General features: G+C 36.1%; 1 pseudogene; it reads left to right on the forward strand.

Moving 5' to 3' along the window:
• Positions 1-2,069: 2,069 nt before the first annotated feature.
• LOC114616993 lies at positions 2,070-8,464 on the forward strand (annotated as a pseudogene).
• The last annotated feature ends 1,643 nt before the right edge of the window (positions 8,465-10,107 follow it).

Raw genomic sequence — 10,107 nt, forward strand, 5'->3', positions numbered from 1 at the left:
ATAAAAAGTTGGCTATTACCCAAGCTTTGTACCATTATTAAACTAACATATCTTTTGGACAGGTCACCATTATAGTTCATAGTGGTTATAACTGGCTTAGTGTTGACCTTCCATTTTATTAGCATATAGAGTACCATCTAGTGCCATGAATATTAGTCTGAGTGAAATGGAAATGAATTCTTTAGATAGACACCAGCTCAGCTTCTCCATTTTTAATAAGTTATAGTGGTGTTGTCTTTAGCAATATGGCCTTAACATAATTTTTTGGATAGCAACCATTAGCTTTATCAAGACCCTGAGGTATTTAGTAGTTGTCCTAGAACTCCTTTGGTTAACAACTCAATTACCTGTTAACCCATTACTTGTACTGAATGTCTTGTTTGATAGTACAAGATGTCTAATTGGAACTGTTTCCAATATCTGGCTGATGTGGCAGTAAACATGTATGTGCAAGTTTCCCTATAGAAGGTTAAGGGGTCTTTGAGAACATGATCAAGATTTGTGTAGATAGCATTTAAGGTAGATCTATTACTGAGTAAGTACTATACTGATTAACATAATAACTGTACAACCTATATTGCTAAGTTACTATGCTTTCATAATGTGCTTTGGGCAATAATAGATGAGTGTCCCCCTTAACTCAAATTATTACTAGCATGACCTACCATGTTTTTATTGATCATGGACATTCTGACTTGTATAAGATGACATCACAAAGTAATTTTGTTTTGTATTTCCATGATGGCTAAGAGTGTTGGACATTTATTTTCTCCCAGACAATTATGTTTCCTTTCTTTCTTTCTTTCTTTCTTTCTTTCTTTCTTTCTTTCTTTCTTTCTTTCTTCCTTCCTTCCTTCCTTCCTTCCTTCCTTCCTTCCTTCCTTTCTTTCTTTCTTTCTTTCTTTCTTTCTTTCTTTCTTTCTTTCTTTTAAAGAATCATCTGTCTAGATCTCTGTCGAATTGTTTGTTCTCATGATATTTATCTTCTTGTATTCTTTACATATTTTTGGATACTAGCCCCCTAATGGACATATAGTTAATAAACATACTTTCACCCTTTATCTTACAGGTTTTTCGAAATGATGTTGCCCTTTGTATTACAGAAGCTTTTCAGTTTCTTTAGGTTCCAATAATTAATTGATATTTTTGTTATCTATGCTATTGGTGCTCTGGTCAGTTAAGTCTTTTCCTATGACAATGAGCGCAACTCTATTTTCCGTCTTCTATCAAATTTAGTATATATAGCCTCATTTGTTACATGTACAGTTGAATTTTGTGACAGTTAATTAGTGTAAGCCTATTTGCATTCTTCTACATGTAGTCATGCCACTTGAACAGTACCATTTTTTGAAGATGCTTTTTTTTTAACATTACATGCTTTATTTTTTGCTTACCCTCTAGCTACCCCCTCCCAGAGCTCTTCACTTCATCCCCTTCATCTACGACTCTGAGAGGGTATTGCTCCCCACTCCTGGGCATCTCCCTTTTCTGGAGAATCAAGTCTCCACAGGATTAGCCACCTCTTCTCCCACTGAACCCACACAAGGCAGTCCTTGGCTATATGTGTGCCAGCAAGAGCCACAGATCAGCCAATGTATGCTCATTGGTTAGTGGCTTAGTCTCTGGAATCTCCCAGGGATCCAGGTTAGTAGACACTGTTGGTCTTCCTATAAGGTTGCCAGACCCTCCAGCTCCATCCCCTATCTCTTCCATTGGAATACTCAACTTCAGTCCAATATTTGTTTATAAGTATATGCACCTGTCTCAGTCAGCTGCTGATAGAGCCTCTCAGAGGACAGCCATGATAGGCTTTTGTCTATAAGCAAAATATAGTATCAGTAATTGTATCAAGGGTTAGTGATTGTGCATGGACTATGTCCCACATTGAGCCGGTTACTGTTCGGCCATTTCTTCAGTTTCTGCACCATTTTTGTCCTTCAGTCTTTACTCCACTTTTGCATTTCTTTTAGATAGGCTCAATTTTGGGTAAAAAAAAAATTGAAGATGGGTTGACATCGCCATCCCTCCATTGGGGGCCCTAACTACTAGATGTGGTCTCTTCAGGTTCCATGTCCCCATTGTCGGACATTTCATCTAGGGTCACCTCCATTGTATCCTGGGAGCCTCTCATTTCAGATGATGCTGGCTATCAGATTCTTGAAAGTTATCTTAACTGTGTTAAGGTATGTTCCTTGCATGCCCAATAACTCCAAGAATTTTATCAGGAGAGGGTGGAGGATTTTTTCAAAAGCCTTTTCTGCAACTAATGAGCCAATATGTAGATTTCATCATTCAATCTGTTGAAACATGCCTGCATCTCTTGAGGAAACCCACCTGATTAGTGTTGATGACCTTTATGGTGTATTCTTGTAATTAGTTTTCAAATACTTTATTGATATTTATTGCCTCTATATTCAAAAGGAAAATTGGTTTGTAATTTTCTTCCACGGTTAGGTCTTTAACAATTTAGGTATTATGTAGCTGTGATCTTTCAAAAGAATTAGGTAATGATCTGTCTGTTTCTATTTTGTGGAATAAGTCGAATAAGTTTGCTGTGTATTTTCCTTAGAAAGCCTGTTTGAATCCTGGATTTAATCTGTCTGATTCTGCTTTTGTTTTTTGTTTGTTTGCTTTTTTATTGTTTATTTGTTTGTTTGTTTGTTTGTTCATTGTGTTTGTTTCTTTGGGACCTTTAACTATCACTGCATTTATTTCAGTAGGAGTTACAGGCCTGTTTGCTTATCTGGTCTTGATTTTGGTACATAGCATCTATCAAGAATATTTTTATTTATTTTAGGTTTCCTAATTTTGTGGAGCACAGACATTTAAAGTATGTCTTTATGATTCCCTGGGTTTCCTTGATATCTATTGTGAAGTCCCCTGTTTGTCTCTAAGTTTGTTATTTTTCACCAATTGTCTCCATCTTTTCATTAGTATGCCTCAAGGTTTTAACCAGTCTTAATAATTTTCTTAAAGAACCAACTCTCCATTTCATTGATTGTATTTTCTTTTGTTTGTTTGTCTGTTCCTTTTTATGGATTTCAGTCCTGAATTTGATTGTTTTTGCCATGTATTTCTTTGGGGTGGTCTTTCTTCCTTTAATTATAGAACAGTGGTTCTCAACTTGTGTTGGTCTTGAGCCCTCTGGAGGTGAATGACTTGTCACAGGGCCACAGACATTGCATATAGATGTCATGCATATCAGATATTTACATTATGAGTCATAATAATAGTAAAACTACAATTATGAAGTAGCAATGTAATAATTTTGCGGTTTGTAATCAACATGATATGAGGAACTGTGTTAAAGTTTAATAGCATTAGCAAGGTTAATAACCAGTACTCTAGCACTTTCGGGTATGCTGTTATGTTATTAATATGTTTTTTTCTTTCATTTTTTTCTGGGTATTTTTTGTTTTGCTTTACTTTTTCATGTAGGCACTTACTGCTATGAACTAGCCTCACAATTACGTTTACTATTTCCCATAGGTTTGTATGTGTTGTGGTTTTATTTTAATTTTCTCTTAATTTCTTTCTTGACGTAGCTTTCAATCAAGGGTGAGTTGCTTCAGTCTCCTTGAGTTTACAGACTTTCTGATGTTTTTATTTTAAATGATATCCATCATTAATATGTAGTTGGCAAATAGGATGAACAGAGTTCTTTCAATTTTCTTGTGTCTGTTGAGATTTGCTTTTTGTTTGAACATTTGATTATTTTTTGAGTACGCTCTATGAGCTGATGAGAAGGCATATTCTTTTGCATTTAGATAAAACATTTTGTAAATATCCGTTAAGACTATTTGATTTATGACATCATTTAACTAAAGTGCATCTGTCTAGATTTTGTCTGGATGACTTGATTTTAAGTTAAAATGGAATATTGAAGCCATCCAGGGTTAATATGTGATTTAAGTTTTAGTAGTATTTCTTTTATGAGCCTGGGTTCCCTGGAGTTTGGTGAATAAATGTTAAAATTTTCAATATCCTCTTGGTAGATGTTTTGTTTAATGAGTATATGATGTTCTTCCCAGTCTCTTCTGATTACCTTTGTTTAAATTTTAATTTATCAGATATTAAAATGGCTATATAAGCTTGCTTCTTAGGTCCAACTTCTTAGAATACCTATTTTCTTTCCTTCCCTTAGAGTGATATCGATTCTTGAGTGAGGTGTGCTTCTTGAATGCACTATGTTCTTATATCCATTCTGTTAGTTTAAAATTTTGTGGGAGATGGGGGATAGTTGAGACTATTGAAGTTGAGAATTATCAATGACAGGTGATTTTTTTCTTGTTATTTAGTTTTGGTGGTGTGGCTTTATTCTCCCTTCTTTCACTCTGTTAACCTGGGATTATTTATTTCTGATCTTTCTTACGTATAAGTAACCTACTTCTTTAGGTTGAGTTTATTTTCTATTGCCCTATGTAGAGGTAGATTTTTAGATATATACTGCTTTAAGAATTTTCATTATATGCTTTTTTTCTGGTATTGTGATTTAAAATTTTTCTAGGTATAGTAGTCTGGTCTATTAAATGTGGGCTCTTAGAATTTTGAAAGATATATATATATATATATATATATTTCTTTAACTAAGTTATCCTTTACTTGTACCCTGTCTTCAATGATTGAGATTCCTTAATTACTTCATCTCTTCTATTCTGTTGATAAGGTTTTTCTTTAATTGTCATCAGTTTTTGTTTGTTTGTTTGTTTTGTTTTTATTTCTGAGTTTTTAAGATTTTTATTTCTAGTTTTATATCAGTTTGAACTCTCTTTAGTGTTTGTAATTCTACTTTTATGCCTAGATTGTCTTCTCCAGTGCAATCCACTGTTTTTGTTCTAACAGATTTTATTAAGGGGTTTGTTTATATCCTCTTAATGGCTTTAAACATAATTATAACAACTGTTTTGAAATCTTTGTCTTGTGCCTTAGCTACATTGAATATCTCAGGGTCTAGTGTCATACAGTTGATGGCTTCAGTTGTAGTATTAATGATCTTGTGCTACACTGGGTGCTAGTTATCTAAGCCAGGGATGATTGAAACTCTCAGTGTTGATATCTAGTCTTCTTTTTTACAGGGTGTTGTCTTCTTCTATCCTTTTCATTCCCCTCTATAGATCTTTAAAATGTTTAGTGGATGGGCATTGCCTACTAAATAGTATTTCTGACTCCCTCCTAGGTACTGCAACTAGAGGTGACAGATAGAAATATGCTTCTAGGTATTAGGGGCTGCTAAAGAGAAATGGAGATGCTTTCAGTAGTGGGTGGCTGAAAAGATCCACTGTGAAAGGGAAGCTGAGTGTACCATGAGGTGAGAGGAGTTACCAATGCCTGGTGGTAGAGAAGAAATGTAGGATTCTGAGCTTGGTCTCCCACAGTTATCTGGATGAGAATTGGATTTGAACATAAAAAAAAAGGAATGGGTACAATGAAATAGGCTTAATTTGACTTTTCATCTGAGAAGTTGTGTCTCTTGATAGGAAAAGAGAAATTATCTTTATTCCATCCATCCCCATCTATCAGAACATTATGACAGTGTTAAGACTCTTTTCCATAGCATTGGCACTTTTGGCTTCAAAACAGCAGATGTTATGGGAAATTATTTTTTTTCTGGACATTTTATTCCAGAATCTAAGATAGTACTGGAATTTTAAAGGTATTTAGTAATATTTGATGGGAGGCACACTTATAGGAACATTTCCAAACTCTGTTCACTCTTTAATTTTCTCGACACAGAGTCTGCTGTATAAAGATGTTTTATGTAATATTAAATCAAGATGCTTGCTTGCCTTGATCTGTCAGGGCCATGGGCAGCTGATAGGTCTTTTTGAAAAGTAAAATAAGAAGCTGTTTGGGTTTTGTTCCCTCATTTTTTGTGCTATCTTCTGTGGCAAGAACAACATCCTAAATATAAAAGCTTCTATGCATTTGAATTTTAGACTTAGCCTCAAATATAACAGCAATGCTGGAATTCTGTTTGGCAGGAAAATGATGAAGGAAAAAAGGTTCTAAAAAATGTCAATACAAATCTTTGTCTTTTTCTCTTTTTTTTCTTTTTAAGAATATCTCTTTCTCACTTGAAAGCATTATTAGAAATAGGCAGCATCCCAACTAGCCAATTAGTATAGTTTGACTAATGAGAAAATTGCAACATAAATAAAATAGAACATAGTGTGTAGCTGTCCAAAAAGAACTGTGCTTATGTTTGTTCCAAGAGATAAGGAGAAAGCTCCTCTGAGATTAGTGGTTTTTATCATACTTATTCAGTGTTTAAACGATTAATATTTCAAACTCATAAGTGCATAGAAACATAAACATATTACTTTTCTATGAAATATGTCATGCAAGATATTCCAGGATAAATATAGTGTGGAACATAAAGTATTTACAGTGAATCTGGGAAATAGTTTAAAATTTTAGTGTTACTTAATGAGCATCCTCTGCCCTACTCTCTTGCTCTTCTTCTCCTTCCCTTTTGTTTTATTCACACCATATACAATATGAAGTAATTTTCTATTTGCTATTTATTTCTTGCTTTTATCCAAGACTTTGTTTCCAAGTTTGCTTTCCCATTAATACCTAGTACATTATTAAGTGACTGATTGTTCTCTCTATTTTATAATGTTTTTACTTTCATATAATCTAGACATAAAATTCAGAAGAGGAAAAGATAATGTATATGCCTCCATGTTACTTATCTCCCACCTATTTTGCTCAAAAATTCACAATATATAGGTAGTCCACATATGTTTTACATTCTGTTATAATTGCTTAATATTTAATTACCAGCAATATGGTACAGGAAGTAAAGTTTCTTGCTATAATACTGAAGAACTGAGTCAATCCCTATGGTCTATATGGTAGAAAGCAAGAACAAACTTCTTCCAGTTTCCCTCTGGCCTCCACATCTGCACCACTGTGCAAACACACACACACACAATAACAAAATGAAAAAAAATTTCAAAAAGAATTATTTTCATGTTTTATCCTGTTTATACTTTTTATATGATGAAGAACAAACAACAGTTAATTTATTTTACTGTTACTACAGGTTCTCATATTCTTGAAAATTCTTTGCCTTTTATTGGTGTTTTAAATCAGAAATTAAATAATCATTCTTACTGATGTGTGAATGATGTTAAAGATACAAACTTCTTAGATGATTTGTACCAAGTCAAGAGTAAAATGCTTACCAAGGATATGTAGATAATTGCATTTTGAAAGGAAGATCTGAAAAATATCCGGATGACATGAGTTTCTGTACTTTAGCTAACCCTAAGTTAAGTCTCACAATGGAAATATAAAGAAATACATGTAGGGGTGGCCACTGTGCAATGTGGGAGCATGTGGACCCTGGACTGGCTGTGCCCATCAGGCCCCTAACATGATATGGAACAAGCATAGGCCCCGATCCAGGATTGAAACTCCAAGACGAATGATCAGGATCCTGGAGCCATTAACCACCTTCAGCAAATAGAGGCCTCAGGACCTGGGGTTGGGGTGAAATTGCCTTCCGTCTCAGAGACCCTTAGCCAGAAAATTGACACCTCCATCCAGATTCTACAGCCTCTCCTACACCAAATCATCCTCCGTTCCACAATTCCGAAATAAGTGTCTCCTATACTACAGTGGGGTCCTGGAGCCCCTGTACCTGTGCCCAAATGGAACACGCTGTGCCACTTGGTTTCTGGATCCGACACTATTCACTGGCACCTTGGATGCATTTGTGAAGATTGTGATACATGACGGCACTAGGACCCTGTGGAGTAGCCTCCCTGCCACCCTGGTGATGACTCTGCCAGCTACCTCCATCTACCTCACTGTTTATGACCTTCCTATGTGATCATTTCTTGACCTCTGACCTCTACACATCCATGGTGGCTGGTGCCCTCACCCATAAGGGCACTGTGTGTCAGTTGTCAGCTCCTTGAAGCTTGTGCGGACCAAGTTGCAGGCTCAGCACATGTCATACCATGAACCAACCTCCTGTATTCAAGCTACAGTTCCACTGGGAGACTGGTACTCACTGAAACTAGGCTGGGGTCACACAGCTCTTGTACCCTTCTCAGCTGGTTCAACTTTCAGTTGGTAAAGAGTTGGCAAAATGTGCTAAGACCAAAAGAACAGACATCTGTGGGGCTCGGCTTTGTGGCTGGTCAGATTTCATTCAGGAATGGTGCCTCCCACCCTTATCCTATGCTTTGATGTGGCAGAGACATAGCTGCAAATGTCACTGGGAGCAGTAGAAGCTGTGAGAGTGAAACCACCAAGAGTTGACAGTACCTGGCTCCTGCTTCAGAGAATCTAGGCCATATTTGGCATCAGGGGACTCTTTGCAGGTTTCCTCTCAAGGATCACCAAGGTTTTGCCCACCTGCTCCCTCCTGCGAGCTCCTGTGCCTTACTGTGCCCTACTGTGCCCTACTGTGTCCTTCTGTGCCTTCCTGTGCCTTCCTGTCCCATCATGATCATTACTTACACGAGTTTGTCATAAATTCATTCAGAGGTTCAACCAGGGGCAGCCTCTGGGCTATTCAAAGTTTAGAAGCAATTGCCTCGTACACTGATAGGATGAGGAGACTGAACCAACGTCCTCTTCCCTTGCAACCCAGTCAACCAGGCTGTCCTCACATTCAGGTTCCTTCTGTCCCTCTTCCCAGGATCTCCACTCTCTCACTATCAAGTTCAATACCAAATCTGAAGATTTCCCCTTCTTTATATCCCTTTTATGGTTATTGTAGCTTGGCCCCAAAGACATGCATTATTCCCAGACCTGTTCGTTCCTTGTCTAAAGATGATAACCTTCAAGAAGAAAAGAAAATAAAAAAGAAAGAAAAAGGAAATTAAAGGAAGGAAGGAAGGAAGGAAGGAAGGAAGGAAGGAAGGAAGGAACATATTATTCCCTAAGCATCACCTGTACCTATGATAAAATGTTAACTTGCTTGATCTGAAAATAATCATATCCCAATATACTTTCCCTGCTAACATTTACTTACCCCTAATGCTGAAGATGCTCCTTCGTTTGTGTAATGAGATCTCTGTGGCAGAAAATTTCTGCTGAAAGGTCAATATTAACTTTTATCGTGAGCAACACACTGCGTTTTCTTTTCTTGCCATTTACTTTTGGTTTAGTTATGAACTGCCTGAGTTAAATCAAGAATCTATTGAACTGACAGTGAAATCATAGCACCTGGGTGAAAATAAACCGATCTTTGTGGATGTACATCAAAGCCTAGCAGAGACACTTATGCTTCAAGCATGATATATCTTTAAGAATGTTATTCCCATAGCACCACTTTTAAGTTTTTATACTTTTAGGTTGTGTGATCCTCGCTATGACTTTGTTAAGAGTTAAGATCCTTACTTCATTTTGTAGGACCAAATGAGATTAAAGTAGGAAGTGGTCAGATTCTGCATATTGGTACTTCATCTTCAATTAGGTCTAGAAAAACAGTGGTTGACCAGATCCAAAAACAGCATTCTGTTCTCTAACTATAATGACAAGCACATCTTTCATTTTCTGTTTTCTTTGTTACAGAGGCTCATTGCATAACTCCAGACTGTCCTTAAACTCAGTCTTTACCTTCTTGCCTTTGCTGTTGAAGTCCTGTGATTACAGAATTATGGACAGCACTCTTGCCTACCACACCTTTATCTGTCCTTGTCTTTCACAAGATGACACAATGGTATGGGAACACCCCAACTGACTCAATATCCTGAACGTAGTACCACTTCTCAAAAGCTTCACATGTAGTTTTGAAATACTTTTGAGATATTCCTGCTTCTTTATTTTCTTAACTTATTCTTAATAATTCCTGGTGTCTGTCTAATGCCTTCATTTCCATAGGGAGTTTGTTTCTCCTTTTGTAACTCCCTGCCAAGTATTTCCTACCAAATCACCTTGTTTTTTCCTTTGAAGTCCTCACAATAACTTCAAAATACTTACAATATTCTTAAAGGAATAACATTTGTAAAATGTCAATTACATATCACTCCTGTTTCAATAATAAACTTTAATTTCACAGTAATTTTGCTTAAGACACTAATATCCCATTATATATATATATATATATATATATATATATATATATATATATATATATAATTTTGC

Source organism: Grammomys surdaster, unplaced genomic scaffold (assembly GCF_004785775.1).
Source record: "Grammomys surdaster isolate TR1022 unplaced genomic scaffold, NIH_TR_1.0 133, whole genome shotgun sequence".
In the NCBI taxonomy this organism is placed as follows: domain Eukaryota; kingdom Metazoa; phylum Chordata; class Mammalia; order Rodentia; family Muridae; genus Grammomys; species Grammomys surdaster.